Source organism: Chlorocebus sabaeus, chromosome 5, assembly GCF_047675955.1.
Source record: "Chlorocebus sabaeus isolate Y175 chromosome 5, mChlSab1.0.hap1, whole genome shotgun sequence".
NCBI classification, from domain to species: domain Eukaryota; kingdom Metazoa; phylum Chordata; class Mammalia; order Primates; family Cercopithecidae; genus Chlorocebus; species Chlorocebus sabaeus.
In genome coordinates this window covers 54,076,751-54,093,901 of record NC_132908.1, presented here as the reverse complement: position 1 = coordinate 54,093,901, position 17,151 = coordinate 54,076,751, and the positions used below count along the sequence as shown (strand labels likewise).

Sequence of the window (17,151 nt, the reverse complement as noted above, 5' to 3'; positions counted from 1 at the left end):
CAGGCTGGAGTGCAGTGGCATGATCTCAGCTCACTGCAACCTCCACCTCCTGGGTTCAAGCAATTCTCGTGCCTCAGCCTCCCGAGTAGCTGGGATTACAGGTGTGTGCCACCACGCCTGGCTAATTCTTAGATTTTTAGTAGAGACTGGGTTTCACCATGCTGGCCAGGCTGGTCTTGAACTCCTGACCTCAAGTGATCTGCCAGGCTCAGCCTCTTTAAGTGCTTCTTTTCATTTCTTTCTTTCTTTTTCTTTTCTTTTTTTTTTGAGACGGAGTTTCATTCTTGTTGCCCAGGCTGGAGTGCAATGGCATGATCTCGGCTCACTGCAACTTCCACCTTCTGGTTCAAGCAATTCTCCTGCCTCAGCCTCCCAAGTAGCTGGGATTACAGGCATGTGCCACCACACTCATCTAATTTTGTATTTTTAATAGAGACGGGGTTTCTCCATATTGTTCAGGCTGGTCTTGAACTCCCGACTTTAGGTGATCCACCCGCCTCGGCCTCCCAAAGTGCTGGGATTACAGGCGTGAGCCACTGCGCCCGGCCTCCCCGTTTTTTTTTTTTTTTTTTTTTTTAAGAGACAGCGTCTTTCTATGTTGCCCAGGCTGGATTCAAACTCCTAGGTTCATGTGATCCTTCTGCCTTAGCCTCTTGGGTAGCTGGGACTGCAGGCATGGGTCACCACAGCCAGCTAAATGATATTTTAAAAAACAGCATTATCACATTGTAACAGGAGAAATAGAGGCATTAGCAAATTGAGATAAAAACTTGCTGTGGACTGAATGTTTGTGTCCCACCTCCCCCACTGATTCACCTGGTGAAGCCTAAATACCCAGTGTGATGGTATTTGGAAGTGGGGCCTTTGCCAAGTGATTAGGTCAAGAGGGTGGAGCCCTTATGATGGGATTACTGTCCTCACAAAAAGAGGCTGGAGGCTGGGCACGGTGGCTCACGCCTGTAATGCCAGCACTTTGGGAGGCCAAGGTAGGCAGATCACTTGAGGTCAGGAGTCTAAAACCAGTCTGCCCAACATGATGAAACCCCATCTCTAATAAAAATATAAAAATTAGTCAGGCGTGGTGGCAGGCACCTGTAGTCCCAGCTACTCAGGAAGCTGAGGCAGGAGAATCACTTGAACCCAGGAGGCAAAGGTTGCAGGGAGCCGAGATCGTGCCACTGCACTCCAGCCTCGGCGACAGAGCAAGACTCCATCTCAAACAAACAAAAGAAAACAAAAACAAAACAAAAACAAAAACAAAAGGAAGAGGCTGGAGAGTGCTTGCTCTTTCTCTTTCTCTTTGCTCTCTGCCCTGTGAGGACACAATGAGAAGGTGCCATCTGCAAACCAGGAAGTGCATCCTCTCCAGACACCAGGTCTGCTGGCTTCCTGATCAGGGACTTCCCAGCTTACAGAACTGTGAGAAACAAGTTTCTGTTGTTTAAGCCACCCAGTCTATAGTATTTCATTCTAACAGCCCAAGCTGACTAAGACAAACTTGCCTTTGACCACAGAAAGTGAAAGAAAATAAAACCCACTCTAAGTTAACAGGCAGATTAAAAAACCGCCACTTTATGTACAATAGGATGCTTTAACAGAACTTGGTAAAATTATATGAGCAGTCATTTAGAGAAAAGAGGCAGTATTTATATGACTTAAATATTTCATAATAAAACAGTTTAAGTTAATTTTAAGTTAGAATTGGATATAAAGAAACGAATAAAGGCAATTCTATCAAAAGGCTATTTGTTGGAAGGATCAGGAAATAGCAAAAAAGCTTCCAAACATGATAAAATGCATCATAAGGTGACCATAATTCAAACTTTAAGATCCTTGAATTAAAAATGGAAAAAAATTGGCCAAACGGATGGAATAGAGTCCAAGTGAGCCTCACACTCATTTAAAATACACTATTTAATCCATGATATTGAGAGAAAAAAGGGGGGAAATAAGTGGTGTTAAAATACATAGCAATACGCTGTCTCTTTCCCGCCACCATGAAGAAGGTCTTGACTTCCCCTTTGCCTTCCACCATGATGGTGTTACCCGAGGCCGCCCTCACCATGCGGAACTGGTGTTTTGAAGCCTATGGACCTTAATTGTGTCATCAAATTTTTTGAAGAGACTGCTAAAGATGGCTTAGAAGAAAAACAACTTACATCTGTCAAGAAACTGGTACAGTGTTATCAGAATGAACTTCCCTTAAGGGATCTAGTACAGACATTTAAAATTCTGAATCTGCGTGCAGTAAAAATTGAAAGCCAGCCACGCTTTGTGGAATCTGCATATGACATCATAAAATAGTGTGGCTTGCTATTTTTGAAAAAGAAAGTATCGGATGAAATAAGCTATGCTGGAGATACTGCTAATTCAATTGCACTTCTAGATACTTAATGAAAATACCAAGTTCTGAATTGAGGATACAGAATTGTAAGCTTATTGTTGACTTTTATCGTGCAGAACTACCAAAGAAGTGTATTCCAGGTTACCAGCAAGCAAGTTCATCATATAAGATTCAAATGACTGAAGTTGGAGGACTGGCAAAAACAATGGTCCAATTAATGACCTTGCTTGAAAATCAACTTGTTGAGAAACTTTAGGTACTCAAAGTTCTGCAGCATCTCTCGACTTCTGAAGTTAACTGTACTGTAATGATGAAACCACAAGCAGCCAATGGAATCTGTGCTCACCTCAATGACCCAGATTTCTCTGGATGGCTTTTATTTCCTTCATCAGAAACACTTTGGAACTTATCAGAGAAATATTCAAAAGAAGAAATTGTTCAACAGCTTAGTAACTTGGAATGTTTACTGGCTTTGAAGGAAGTATTTAAAAATCTATTTATGAGAGGCTTTAGTCATTATGACTGTCAGCTTAGAAATGATGTATTAGTGATCTCTACAGTTACAGTTCAAAATCCTGGAATGCCAATGACTGAATGTGGCTTTCCCAAGGATTTGATACTGTTTGCAAACTTTAATGAAGTTAAAAGTCAAACCCTTTAGTAAAGGACTTAAATTTTCTAAATCCTATGAAGATTTTGAGTTGAATAAATTACTATTCAATATAATTGTGATCTTATGTAAAGATTTACCTACTATACAGGTAAAGAGTAATCAAGGCAGGAAAATTAACAAAAATTGTATCACTTTGTAGTATAAAAAAATATATATGGCAATATGAGTGTTTTAAATTTAAAGAATTATTTTTAACTAAGTAATTAAATTAAAAATTTCTGCATGGAAATGAAAAACACAGCCACATAGCATTTCACACCCACATAGAATGGCTATAATGAAAAGGACACATGTTGACGAGGATGTAGAGAAGCAGGACACTGTATATATTGCTAATGGGAATGTAAAATGGTCCAGCCACTCTGAAAAAACAGTTTGGCAGTTTTGGCAGTTCCTTAGAACAGCTGTCCCCAAACTCTTTGGCCCAGGGACCAGTTTCGTGAGAGAGAATTTTTTCAACGGATGGGGGTTGGAGGTGGGAGATGAATTCGGGATGATTCAAGTTCATTGCATTTATCATTAGATTCTCATCAGAAACTCTCAACCTAGATCCCTCCCATGCGCATTTCACAACTGGGTTTGTGCTCCTATGAGAATCTAATGGCACCGCTGATCCGACAGGAGGCAGAGCTCAGGCGGTAATACTCGCCTGCCGGCCACTCACCACCTGCTGTGTGGCCCAGTTCCTAAAAGGCCATGGACCCGCACTGGTCTGTGATCCAGGGATTGGGGATCCCTGCGTTAGAATATAAAACAACAGAATTACCATCTAATCCAGCAATTCCATGCCTGGGTCTATTCCAAGAGAAATGAAAATATACATCCACACAAAAACTTGCATATGAATGTTCATACCAGCATTATCCATAACAGTCAAAAAGTGAAATCAACCCAAACACCCAAAAGCTCATGAATGGAGAAACAAACTATGATATAGCTATACAATGGAACGTTATTCAACAATAAAAAGGAACAAAGTTTATGCCATGTGGAAAAAGATCACTAAAGATCACATATTGTATGATTCTATTTACGTAAAACGTTCAGAAAAGGCAAATCTATTGAAACAGTAAGTAGATTAGTGGTTGCCTGGGCCAGGGGGCAGAAATAGGAATAATTCTAAATGGGTATGAGGACTATTATGGCAGTAATGAAAATGTCCCAAAACCAGATTGTGGTGATGGTCGCATAACTCAGTAAATTTACTAGAAATCACTGAATTGTACACTTAAAATGGATGGATTTTATGGTATGTAAATTACACCTCAACAAAGTCATTAAAAATAATGCATTATAAATTAACGTAATAACATATTCTTTATTGCCATTTTTTTTTCTGTATAGTAAAAATGGCAACAAACGAAACGAAAGCAATAAACTGGGAAGCGTTTTGTACCACCTATGACGGTAATCTAATTTTCTTTTCTTTTTTTTTTTTTGACACAGGGTCTTGCTCTGTCACCCAGGCTGGAGTGTGTGGTGCAATCATAGCTCATGCAGCCTGCTACCCCTGAGTTCAAGTGATCCTCCTGCCTCACCCTCCTGAATAGCTGAGACAACAGGCATACTCCACCATGCCAGGCTAATTTTTATTTTTTTGTAGAGACAGGGTTTCCCTGAGTTGCCCAGGCTGGTCTTGAACTCCTGGACTGAAGTGAATTGATTCTCTCCTCATCGGCCTCCATAAGTGCTGGGATTACAGGCGTGAGCCTCCGCTCACCTGGGTCTAAATTCATTTTTTTTTTTTTGAGATGGAGTCTCTATCTGTTGCCCAGGCTGGAGTGCAGTGGCATGATCTCAGCTCACTGCAACCTCTGCCTCTTGGGTTCAAGTGATTATCCTGTCTCAGCCTCCTGAGAAGCTGGGATTACAGGCACCCACCACCACACCTGGCTAATTTTTGTATTTTTAGTAGAGATGGGGTTTCACCATATTGGTCAGGCTGGTCTCGAACTCCTGACCTCAGGTGATCCACCAGCCTCGGCCTCCCAAAGTGTTGGGGTTACAGGAGTGAGCCACTGCACATGGCCCATAAATTCAAATTTTAAAAAGCTGTGGCATGTGTATATTTTAAATGTGTGTGTATTTGCATACATAGAGACCAACTCTGGGAAGCTATACAGTAAACTGACGACAGGGTTGTGTCTGAGGAGGGTCCTGGGGATGCTGGGAAAGGAGAGCCTTTTCCATTGTGGACCCTTTTTAGGACCCTTTGAACCATTCAAACTTTTTAATGTGCATATTTTGATTTTTTCTAAAAAAAAAAAAAGCCTCAAGAACATTTACATTAAAAACTAGAATAGACATTTCCCCAATGTGTAAGGAAGAGAAATACAAGATGATGAGTTAATAAGAAATTATCAGTGATAGCTCACAAAAAATGAAACTTCCCTAAATAATGTGAAATAAAAGAGAAATAGGAAGGCAATAGGTAGGGAAAAATATCTGCACTAAGTATGATGGATGGAGGATGAATATTACAATTAAAAAGCAGCCAGGTGTGGTGGCTCACGCCTGTAATCCCAACACTTTGGGAGGCCAAGGTGGGAGGATAGCTTGAGCTCAGGAGTTGGAGACCAGCTTGGGCTACATTGCGCAACTCAGTCTCTACAAAAAATAAAAGATTGGCTGGGCGTGGTGGTGTGTGCCTGTAGTCCCAGCTAATCGGGAGGCTGTGGCAGAGGATTGCTTGAGCCCAGGAGTTTGAGGCTGCAGTGAGCTATGATCTTGCCACTCCAGTCCAGCCTAAGCAACAGAGTGAGACCCCATGTCAAAAAAAAAAAAAAAATTAAAAAGTAATTCATATCTACTGAGAAAATATTTCATTTTACTTTTGAGTTTAACATTTATGCATGTGTGATAAGGACACTACATTTCTACTGGAAAAGCAGTTGACAAAGTTGAACAGACAATATAGCGAATATTTGCTACTTGCCACGTGAGTACCTTTTCGGCATGATTTAGTTCTCCCAACTCCACCTGGATGCCTCATGTGCGTTTCAAAATTTCCAAGTCCGAAACTGAGCTCCTGATCTCTCTTCCCAAACTGCTCCCCAGACTACCTTCCCCACGTCAGTTAGAGGCAGCTTCATGCTTCCTTGAGCTCAAGCCCAAAGATGGCTTCATTTTCCAAGTGCATTCCAGAATCTTGCTTCCTCTCCTGCTCTGGCCTAGCCTGGACACCATCATTTCTCACGGGGAGTCCTGCACCTGCCTCCTCCCTGGTCTCCGTCCACCCGTCCCCCAATAACCTTCTCCACGCAGGAGTCAGCTGTTAAGACACAGCCTGCATCAGGTCCTGTGACATCAGGTCCCATGCCCCTCAGAGCCTTCTCATCATCCCTCCCAGAATGAAAGCCAACTTCCTGCCCAGCACTACCAAGATGTTTGAACAGTTTTTTAAAAAATCACACTTGATCACTTTAAATTTATCTTCATTGTGTGGGTTGGTTATTTTTGGCTTTTTTTTAAATGAACATTTGGCAATTTATAGTTTTGAGAAAGTTGCTCATTTTGTCAAGATGGTCAAACATAGTATAGCTCACAGTTGTATATAATATTGTCTTGTTTTTTTTTTTGTTTGTGTGTGTGTGGGGTTTTTTTTTTTTTTTTTTTTGTTTTTTTTTTGACAGAGTCTCACTCTGTTGCCCAGGCTGGAGTGCAGTGGTGAGTAGCTGGGACCATAGGCGCCCGCCACCACGCCCAGCTAATATTTTGTATTTTTAGTAGAGACGGGGTTTCACCGTGTCAGCCAGGATGGTCTCGATCTCCTGACCTCGTGATCCGCCCGCCTCGGCCTCTCAAAGTGCTGGGATTACAGGCGTGAGCCACCGCGTCCGGCCTTTTCTTTGAGACGGAATCTCACTCTGCCACCCAGGCTGGAGTGCAATGGCATGGTCTAGGCTCACCACAGCCTCCACCTCCCAGGTTCAAGTGATTCTCCCGCCTCAGCCTCCCGAGTAGCTGGGACTACAGGCGCATGCCACCACAGTCAACTAATTTTTGTACTTTTAGTAGAGACGGGGTTTCACCATGTTGGCCAGGCTGGTCTCAAGCTCCTGACCTCATGATCCGCCCACCTCGGCCTCCCAAAGTGCTGGGATTACAGACGTGAGCCACCGTGCCCAGCCTATTTTCTTATAATTTTAAATCTCCTCAAGGCTTCATATTAATTTAGTTTACTTTTTGTCTTTTTCTTCTTTTTAGATTTGCCAGCAGTTGGTAACTCTTATGTTTGAAAACATTTATCAGTTTTGCTGGAATGGTCCCTTTTCTAGTTCTGTAATTTTTGCTTTTATCTTTTTATTTCTTTCCCCTGATTTAGTGAGGCTGTTTGTTATTCTTTAAAATTATAAACTGTATTGCTTAAGCCATTGCTAGCCTTTACCTTTTAAAAAATAATAAAACACTTTGGGTCAATTTCGATAAATGTATATCAAACATTTATGTGCTAAATAGATTGAAATTATAATTTGGAATGGAGTAATTTAATAAAGAGTTGTTTTTATGGCTTTATCATTAGTTTTTGTTGTATTACACTGTACAAAGAATAAGTCCTGCGCAATTCCTACTTTGAGGAATATGTTGAGATTTTCTTTTTTGCTTGGTATATAATAAATTGTAAAACATTTCATGAACATTTAAAAAGTGTCCTTTTACAATCAAAATGGATTTCTATTTCACAATTATATCAACATAATGTCTAGATGAAACAAAAATTTAAATGTAAGAAGTTAAACCGTGAAAGTACCAGAAGGCTGTATGTTCAATTTATAACAATTCACGAAGTTGTACACTTACATGACATTTTTCTATGTGTTATGTTTCACGACAAAAAAGTTAAGAAAATTTAAGTGCTCAAACAAAACATGGAAAAAAGTATTCTTTTTTAATTAAAACAAATTTCTCTTTAAAAAAATAGAGGCAAGGTCTTGCTCTGTTGCCCAGATTGGCCTTGAACCCCTGGAGTCAAGTAATCCTTCCACCTCTACCTCCCAAAGTTCTGGGATTACAGGTGTGAACCACTATGACTGACTGAAAAAAGTATTTTACAGAAAATAATTTCAGAGTAGAGAGAGTCTTGCTAAGCATGACGCAAAACTCAGAAATCATGAAAAAAGAAAAAACTGGATGAAACTGATCAGATATAAATTAAAATTTTTGTATTGTCAAAGAATACCACAGATAAAGTCAAAAGCCAGATGACCAGTTGGAAAAATATCTGCATCACAGACAAGGTTATAAATGTATACATCATAAACAAAGCTATAAATGTATAAATGTTTTAATAAATCGAGAGTTACTAAAAATCAATACTGAAAAAGCCAGTGACCTCATAGAAAAGTAGGCAAAGAGCATAAAAGGTTTACAAAAAAGGGAAATACCAATGACATTTAAACAAATTTTTTTGAGACAGAGTCTCACTCTGTTGCCCAGGCTGGAGTGCAGTGGCACAATCTCAGCTCACTGCAACTTCCACCTCCTCAGTTCAAGCGATTCTCCTGCCTCAGCCTCCCAAGTAGCTGGGATTACAGGCATGAACCACCATGCCTGGCTTATGGTTTTTTGTTTTTTTTTTAAAATAAGACTGGGTTTCACCATGTTGACCAGGCTGGTCTCGAACTTCTGACCTCAGGTGATCCACCTGCCTTGGCCTCCTAAAGTGCTAGGGTTACAGGCATGAGCCACCACCCCTGGACCCAATGACTTTTAAATATATGAAAAGATGCTCAAGCTTACAGAAAATAGAACAAATATAATACTTTAGAACTAAAAAAGATACACCATTTTCTAACTATTAGATTTGCAAGGATATTACTGAGTTGGCAAGGTTGTGAATGAATGGGCACTTTGACGCACTGCATCATTCCACGTGGACCTGGCATGTGTGTATTTTAAATGTGTGTGTATTTGCATACATAGAGACCAATTCTGGGAAGCTACACAGGAAACTGACGACAGGCTTGTGTCTGAGGAGGGGTCTGGGGATGCCGGGAAAGGAGAGCCTTTTCCACTGTGGACCCTTTTTAGGACCCTTTGACCCATTCAAATTTTTTAATGTGCATATTTTGATGTTTTCTAAAAAAGCCACAAGAACATTTACATTAAAAACTAGAATAGACATTTCCCTAATGTGTAAGGAAGAGAAATACAAGATGATGAGTAAATAAGAAATTATCAGTGGTAGCTCAGAAAAAAATGAAACTTCCCTAAATAATGTGAAATAATAATAATAATAATAATAATAATAATAATAATAATGTATCAACAGTTTTGAGACCATGTCTCAACAAATGTGTATACAAATACATGAATATTTCTGGAAGAAATTCATCCGTGGAAATGTAACAGGACACAACCTTTATCTACCAAAGTGGTGAATGCCATATAATCACACTGAGCAATTTCATACACAGGCATTTAACCTACAGATGTCTTCACTATATGCACAATAATATGCCCAGCGATATTTAACGTGGCCTTGCTTATAATAGCAAAAATTGGAAAAACCTAAACGATCAAAGAGGACATATTATGATTAAATTATGGCACATCTGTACAATGGAATTCTTCGCAGCCATCAGAAAGAAAGAGGCAGCATCCAGCCACTCAGGAGGCTGAGGTGGGAGGATCACTTGAGCCCGGGAGGCTGAGGTAAGCTGAGATAGTGCCACTGCACCCCAGCCTGGGCGACGGAGTGAGACCCTGTCTCAAAAGAAGGAAAGAAAGAAAGAAAAGAAAAGAAAAAAAAAGAAAAGAAAAGAGGACAAACTATATGGAATGATATGGAACTGTATCCACGATATTTTGTTTTTTAAAAGAGAGCTGGGGCAAAACAGGGTGTAGAATATGCTTCCTTTGTGTAAAGAAAAAATAAAAGTGGTGGCTCATGACTGTAATCCCAGCACTTTGAGGGGCAGAGGCGGGTAGATCACTTGAGGTTGAGAGTTTGAGACCAGCCTGGGTAACAGGGCAAAACCCTGTCTTGACAAAAAATACAAAAATTAGCCAGGAGTGGTGGTGCACGCATGTTGTCCAAGCTACCCACAGAAGGTTGAGGTGGGAGGATTGCTTGAGTCTGGGGGGGCGTCCAGGCTGCAGCGAGCCAAGACTGCGTCCCTGCACCTCAGCCTGGGTGACAGAGCGAGACTCTGTCTCAAAAAAAAAAAAAAAAAAAAAGTGTATACAATACATGGAATATTTCTGGAAGAAATTCATAATGGTAATTGTCCCCAGTGAAAGGAATTTTTATTTTTTATTTTTTGAGAAAGGGTCTTGCTCTGTCACCCAGGCTGGAGTGCATTTGGTGTGGTCATGGCTCACTGCAGTCTCCACCTCCTGGGCTCATATGGTTCCCCCACCTCAGCTTCCTGAGTAGCTGGTATAAGTGCACACCACCACATCTAGCTAACTTTTTCGTGTTTTTTTGCAGAGACAGGGGTTCACCATGTTGCCCAAGCTAGACTTCAACTCCTGGGCTCAAACAATCTGCCCACTTTGGCCTCCCAAAGTGCTGGGATTACAGATATGAGCCACTGCACCTGGCCTAGAATGTTATACCGTATGCATGTGTTATCTAATCAAAATTGTTTTAAAAGTTGAATATATTTATTACTTCAGCTATATGAGTTGTCATTCATACCTCCCAAGTTCACTTTTTTATTTATTTCTTTCTTTTTTAAATATTAAGACAAGGTCCCACTATGTTGCCCAAGCTAGTCTCAAACTCCTGCACTCAAGTGATCCTTCTGCCTTGGCCTCCCAAAGTACAGGCGTGAGCCCCTGTGCCTGACCCCAAGTTCATATTGATTTGATTTGAGGTAGCCATCAAAGAATGAGAAAGACATGCTCAGCCATTGTGCTTCAATTGATTTATCCATGCATAGCTAGTAGTTTTTATATTGTATATTAATTATGAGGTTCACGATATTCAAATGCACAAAGTTTTTTACTGTTCTATAGAAAACAAGAAAGAGGAGCTGCTGCAAACAGAACAGAGGAAATAAAACCCGACAAACTTTCAAGTTCTCACATTTGCATTTTGGCACCAGGACCCCTGACTTTCAGTTCAAAGTGTTACCTCTAAGAATCCCCAGTGCACCCCTGAGGCAGACTAATCAAATGGGCCGCCGAGAGAAAGGTGGGGGGAAAATGGCCAGGGTCACACAGTCAGTAAAGGGAATTCAGACACGTGGAGTCGCAGTCCTGGGATCATGCCATCCCAGTCCAGAGAGAGGGAAAAGGGCTGGGGTGCCCCTGGAAGCTTTATGGGGGCTCTGAGTCTGAGGAGCTGCAAAGGGAGTTTGCCCCACCCTGGTTTCAGTGTCCCAGCAGACGCCTCCCTCCCACTGCCCTCACTGCTGTGCTCTTTGGGAATCCTTCCTGCTATCCTGAAAATGCTACTGACACAGAGTTTAGAGGAGGGAGTGGAGAGATCAAACCCTGTTCTCTCCCTGCAGCCCTCAGGCCTTTGCCTTGGCTGTTCCCTTTGCTCAGAAAGCTGTCCCATCTCTAGTCCACACTCATACACACATGCACGTGCACACACATACATGTACCCACATGTGCACATGCACGCATGCCTCTGGCTAGAGTTATCTTTAAAACTCAGCTCTGGTCTGGCCTCATGCCTGTCTGAACCTGCTATCAGCTTCCCACTGCCTCCAGGATAAAGTCACACCATGGTGCTGTGACCACCACAAAGCAGCTACATATCAGGGGTCCAGGGAAGGCTCAGGATGAATAAACATTGGCTCACGCCTGTAATCCCAACACTTTTGGAGGCAGAGGCAGGAGGATCGTTTGAGGCCAGAAGTAAGCAGACATTAGTTGCCAATGTTAGCCTGGGCAACATTGTGAGAGTCGGTCTCAATTTAAACAACAAAAAACAAAAACAAAGGATAAATAAACAAATGCCCCTTCACCATTCAGTCCCCAGCCCTCCTGGGCCTCTCGTGCACCTGCTGAGCTGCCCATGAGATGCTGATCGCCACCCGCCGGCATTCTCTTTCACAACTCCCTGCCTTGCACATCCTGCTTCCCTACCTCACATCCACTTCCTCTTTTTCCCACCTTGCAGACTTCTCCTTCCAGACCAGTCTTCAGCATGAGGCTCCGTTCCTTACCCTGTCTCCTTCCTCGGCTATCTCAAGTCTTGCCGTTCTCTAGGCCCGTCAGCTTCTCTCAGGGCCTAAATCTTGGTGAGGGCAAATGCCTCTGTACCAGGGCCCTGGATTTGAGTCCCTACTCCACACCAAAGCTGTGTGACGCTGGTAGGTTATGCAGCCTCTTCGTACCTCAGTGTCCTCATCTGTAAAATGAGGATCTTCTAGGTCAGGTCCCTAGAAGCAGAGCCCAAGGGGATTCCTGTGGAGGTTGTTTATTGAGGGGGTGGTGGAAGAAAGATAGCGTAGCAGAGGCATCTAAGCAAAGATATGGTTTCAGAAGTCTCGCTTCAGCCTGCCACATGGGAGAACTGGAGCGTGATGATAGAAGAGGTCCGTCCTGCACAGGTGCAAGAGGTCTGGGTGGCCACACCTCATGTCACTGCAGGCCCAGTGGGCGGGGGAGGGAGGCATGACTGCCTAGGCACCTCTGAGCAAGGCAATGCCCACCAGGCAAAGGCCACCCCGGGAGAAGGATGCAGGTGTCACCCACAGTGAATGGGGAGCATCCGGGCAGAGATGGGGTTGCGGGAGGTCTGACAGTGTCTGCTACAGGGGGTCATCATAATGCCCACCTGGCAAAGTGGTTGTGGGATGGGGCATGTGGAATCCCTGACACGGAACCTGGCACATGATACAAACTCAATCCAGGCTGGGCACAGTGGCTCATGCCTGTAATCCCAGCACTTTGGAAGGCTGAGGCAGGCAGACCACCTGAGGTCAGGAGTTTGAGACCAGCCTGGCCAACATGACGAAACCTTGTCTCTACTAAAAATAAAAAAAAAATTAGCCAGGCATGGTGGCAGGCACCTGTAATCCCAGGCGAGGTGGGAGAATAGCTTGAACCCAAGAGACGGAGGCAGCAGTGAGCCGAGATCACGCCACTGCACTCCAGTCCAGGCAACAGAGCGAGACTTCATCTCCAAACAGACAAACAAACAACAACAACAAAACCTCAATCTATGTGGAGAAAAGGGAGCCACACACACTGGTGGGAATGTAAATTAGTGCAGCCACTGCGGGACAGTTCGGAGGTTTCTCAGAAAACTAAAAATAGGGCCGGGTGCGGTGGCTCACGCCTGTAATCCTAGCACTCTGGGAGGCCGAGGCGGGTGGATCACGAGGTCAAGAGATTGAGACCATCCTGGCCAACATGGTGAAACCTCATCTCTACAAAAAATACAAAAATTAGCCAGGTGTGGTGGGCACCTGTAGTCCCAGCTACTCGGGAGGCTGAGGCAGGAGAATTGCTTGAACCTGGGGGGCGGAGGTTGCAGTGAACTGAGATCATGCCACTGCACTCCAGCCTGGGCAACAGAGCGAGACTCTGTCTCAAAAAAAAAAAAAAAAAAAAAAACTAAACTAAAAATAGAGTTGCCATATGATCCAGCAGTCCCAGTGCTAGGTATATACCCAAAAGAAAGGAATCAGTATCTCAAAGAGATATCTGCACTCCTATGTTTATGACAGCACTGTTTACAATAGGCAAGATTTGGAATTAACCTAAGTGTCTATCAACAGATGAATGAACAAAGAAAATGTGGCAGCTGGGCGCAGCAGCTCACACCTGTAATTCCAGCACTGTGGGAGGCCGAGGCAGGTGGATCACCTGAGGTCAGGCATTGGAGACCAGCCTGGCTAACATGGCAAAACCCCTCCTCTACTAAAAGTACAAAAATTAACAGGGCATGGTGGGGCATGCCTGTAATCCCAGCTACTCGGGAGGCTGAGGCAGGAGAATTGCTTGAACCCGGCAGGTGGAAGTTGCAGTGAGCCAAGATCGTGCCACTGCACTCCAGCCTGGGTGACAGAGCAAGAATCCATCTCAAAAAAAAAAAAAAAAAAAAAAAAAAAGAATGAAAGACAATGTGGCACTCATACAAAATGGAGTACTATTCAGCCATCAAAAAGAATGAGATCCCATCATTTGCAAGGACATGGATGGTACTGGAGGTCATTATGTTAAGTGAAATAAGCCAGGTACAGAAAGACACACGTCACTTGTTCTCACTTATTTGTGGTATCTAAAAATCAAAACAATTTAAGTCATGGTGATAGAGAGTAGAAGGACGGTTACCAGAGGATGGGAAGTGTAGCAGGAGGCTGGGGTGGGGGAGGTGGGGATGGTTAGTGGGTACAAAAAATAGTTAGAATGAATAAAATCTAGTATTTGATAGCACAAGAGGGTAACTATAGTCAGTAATAATTTAACTGTACATTTAAAAATAACAAAAAGTATAATGGAATTGTTTGCAACACAAGGGATAAATGCTCAAGGTGATGGAAACCTCATTTACCCTGATGTGATTACACATTGCACGCCTGTATCAAAATATCTCAGGTAACCCATAAACATATACACCTACTATGTACCCACAAAAATGAAAAATGAAAAATGAAAAAAAAAGCTTCAATCCACCCAAGCTCTGATTACCACTAGTGTGGCTGTCATTGCTGTCGCTTCTTCGGTCTCTCCAGCCCCTGGCGCCTGGTGTGAGGGAAGAAGTGAGGGATGCAGAGAGGACAGGAGTGGAGCCACAGACTTCTGGTTGCTGTTCCTTTGCTTTCCATCCTGTTTCTGCCTCTCGAAGAGTAGATTAAGGAGGAGGCCCCATTAGGCCTTGGGGTGGAGGAGAAACAGGACCTCAGTTTTCTCATCTGTGCAGATCAGAAAGCATGCAGTTTGTGGGGTAATAGCCAGGCACCCCAGTCATGTCTACAGACATTTGGACAGAAATACCTTAAAGAAACAGAAAGTGCTGCTGTTGTTGGTTCTTTAGGTCCAGGTGGACAGATCAGGGCCTGGGGACCCTGGGGAGGACTTGAGGCCACAGAGGCCCTCCAATCCTCCCTGAATCCTACACCAAGCCCTACCAGGGGAACAGAGAGAACGCAGCGCCTCTGCCTTCCCCCCAGGGAATGGCTGAGGATGTCAGGGCTTCAGAGAACACCTGAGCCTGGACGCACAGGGTGGCAGAGCAGAAAGAGCTCTGGAGATGGGGTCCATGCTGGGCCCATTGTAAAGATGGGGAAACTGAGGCCCTGGGAGGGAAAGGCCTTGCTGGCATTTAAAGCAGAGGAAACAAAACTAAGAGCAGGGCTGGGCTGGGCCACTGGTCTCTTTCTGGGAGGCATCACCCTCCTTTCAGGGGTCCCTTGGGAAGTGCCTTCAGGAAGGGTTAGAGGCCATTTCCTCCCCCGCCCACAAATGCCGGCAGGGCAGGCCAGAGATGTCCTTATAGGGCATATCCATTTCTGTGAGTCAGCGACGATGCAGGGGTGACTGTTGCCTTTGAAAACAATCGTCTTGACCGGGCCCGGTGGCTCACGCCTGTAATCCCAGCACTTTGGGAGGCCCAGGCAGGCGCATCACAAGGTCAGGAGATTGAGACCATCCTGGCTAACACAGTGAAACCCCGTCTCTACTAAAAGTACAAAAAATTAGCCGGGTGTGGTGGCGGGAGCCTGTAGTCCCAGCTACTTAGTGAGGCTGAGGCAGGAGAATGGCGTCAACCTGGGAGGCGGAACTTGCAGTGAGCAGAGATCACGCCACTGCACTACAGCCTGGGCAACACAGCAGGACTCTGTCTCAAAAAAAAAAAAAACCATTGTCTCTGTTGTCCCTCACAAAGATAGGGCCCTAAAGGACTTAAAATGCACAGTCACAATCCTTTACACGTGAGGAAATTGAGGCTCACAGGGGAGAAGGGACCTGCCTAGGTCACCAGCTGGAGTCGAAGAGCCAGGAGTTGAAGAAGCATCTCCCTGCCTGGCAGCCCTGGAGGTGTTCCTGAGCCTGCACTCAAATTCATGCTTGCACTCCCTGCCTCAGGTCTGAGCCTGGGTGGTCCCTGTCCCCAGTTGAACAAGGCCATCTTCTTCTGGTCACTGGAAACCCAGAAATCTGGGTCCTAGCCCACATCACTAGTCTTTAAACTGCCTCCTTCACCCCAGTCACCTTCCTATGTTAAAGGCTTGAACTTTCCTCCAAGGAGCCCCCAAGATTTCCAGATGCACCCTCCTCCAGGACTGGGGTGCCCTATTGCCAGCCCGAGCCTGGCTGGGACATCAGGTGGCCAGCTGGTGGCCTTGCTTCTCCCGCTCAGCCCTGGCAGTTTGGGTCTAGCACCCACAGAAAAGGGGTTGGTGGCTGGCAAGGCTGCTAGGAGAAGGCTTCCGCCTGCATGTCCGGGGCCCTAGAGGCCTCTCCCTGGGGCTTCCAGGTCAGTGGTTCCCATGCTTGTCTGCACATCGGTATCACCTGGGAGGAGGGCCTTTTAAAAATCCCAATGGGCCACACTCCACACCCATCACAGCACCATCCCAGGAGGTAGAATGCAGGCACTGGTACTTTGGGAAGCTCCTGGGGGGTTTTCCCATGTGCCAACGTCTGGGAACGACTGTTCGAGGCTGTGACACCCAGCTCTCTACTCCCAGCAGGGAGAGACAGGCTCCTCGCTACCTCCACCTGGCGCCCTGCTTCTCCAGCAAACCAGAGCTGAGTGATTCTTGTCCTCTGACAGCCCCAAAAGCACTGGGGACAGGAAGGCCACCAAGTTGACCACATTTAGATGGACACCTTGAGGATGTCTCCCCATAACCAAAACTCAGCTCTATCCCCTTCCTGGAGCAGAGCACCTGCCTCAGATTCAGAGCTATTTCTTGGTACCTCGTGCCCCAACTCTGTGGCTCTGCCAGGGCTTGGCACGGCCAAAGTGAAAATAAAACCGAGGTTTAGAAATCCCCTTCTCAGCTCCAACCTTGCCATGGGGCCTGGCAGGAATGTCCCAGAGGAATCTTGCTTTGGTTTGGTAACTAAGGCAGGGGACAAAGTAAGCTGGAGACATAAAGGAGAGAAGGCCTGGATCCAGGGTTCAGAGATGCAGCCCGGGAAGTGGTTTGCCCATCTTGCAGGGCAAATCAGCAATGACTTCTAAATCTTACTGCGCTTCCACCCTTTGACCTTACCA

General features: G+C 44.6%; 1 protein-coding gene and 1 pseudogene across 10 annotated transcripts in view; one reads left to right on the top strand and one right to left on the bottom strand.

Moving 5' to 3' along the window:
- Window positions 1-17,151, bottom strand: part of NLRC5 (NLR family CARD domain containing 5) — a 93,107-nt gene that overhangs the window by 66,184 nt on the left and 9,772 nt on the right. The window lies entirely within an intron of this gene.
- LOC103233530 (cilia- and flagella-associated protein 69-like) lies at window positions 2,041-10,157 on the top strand (annotated as a pseudogene).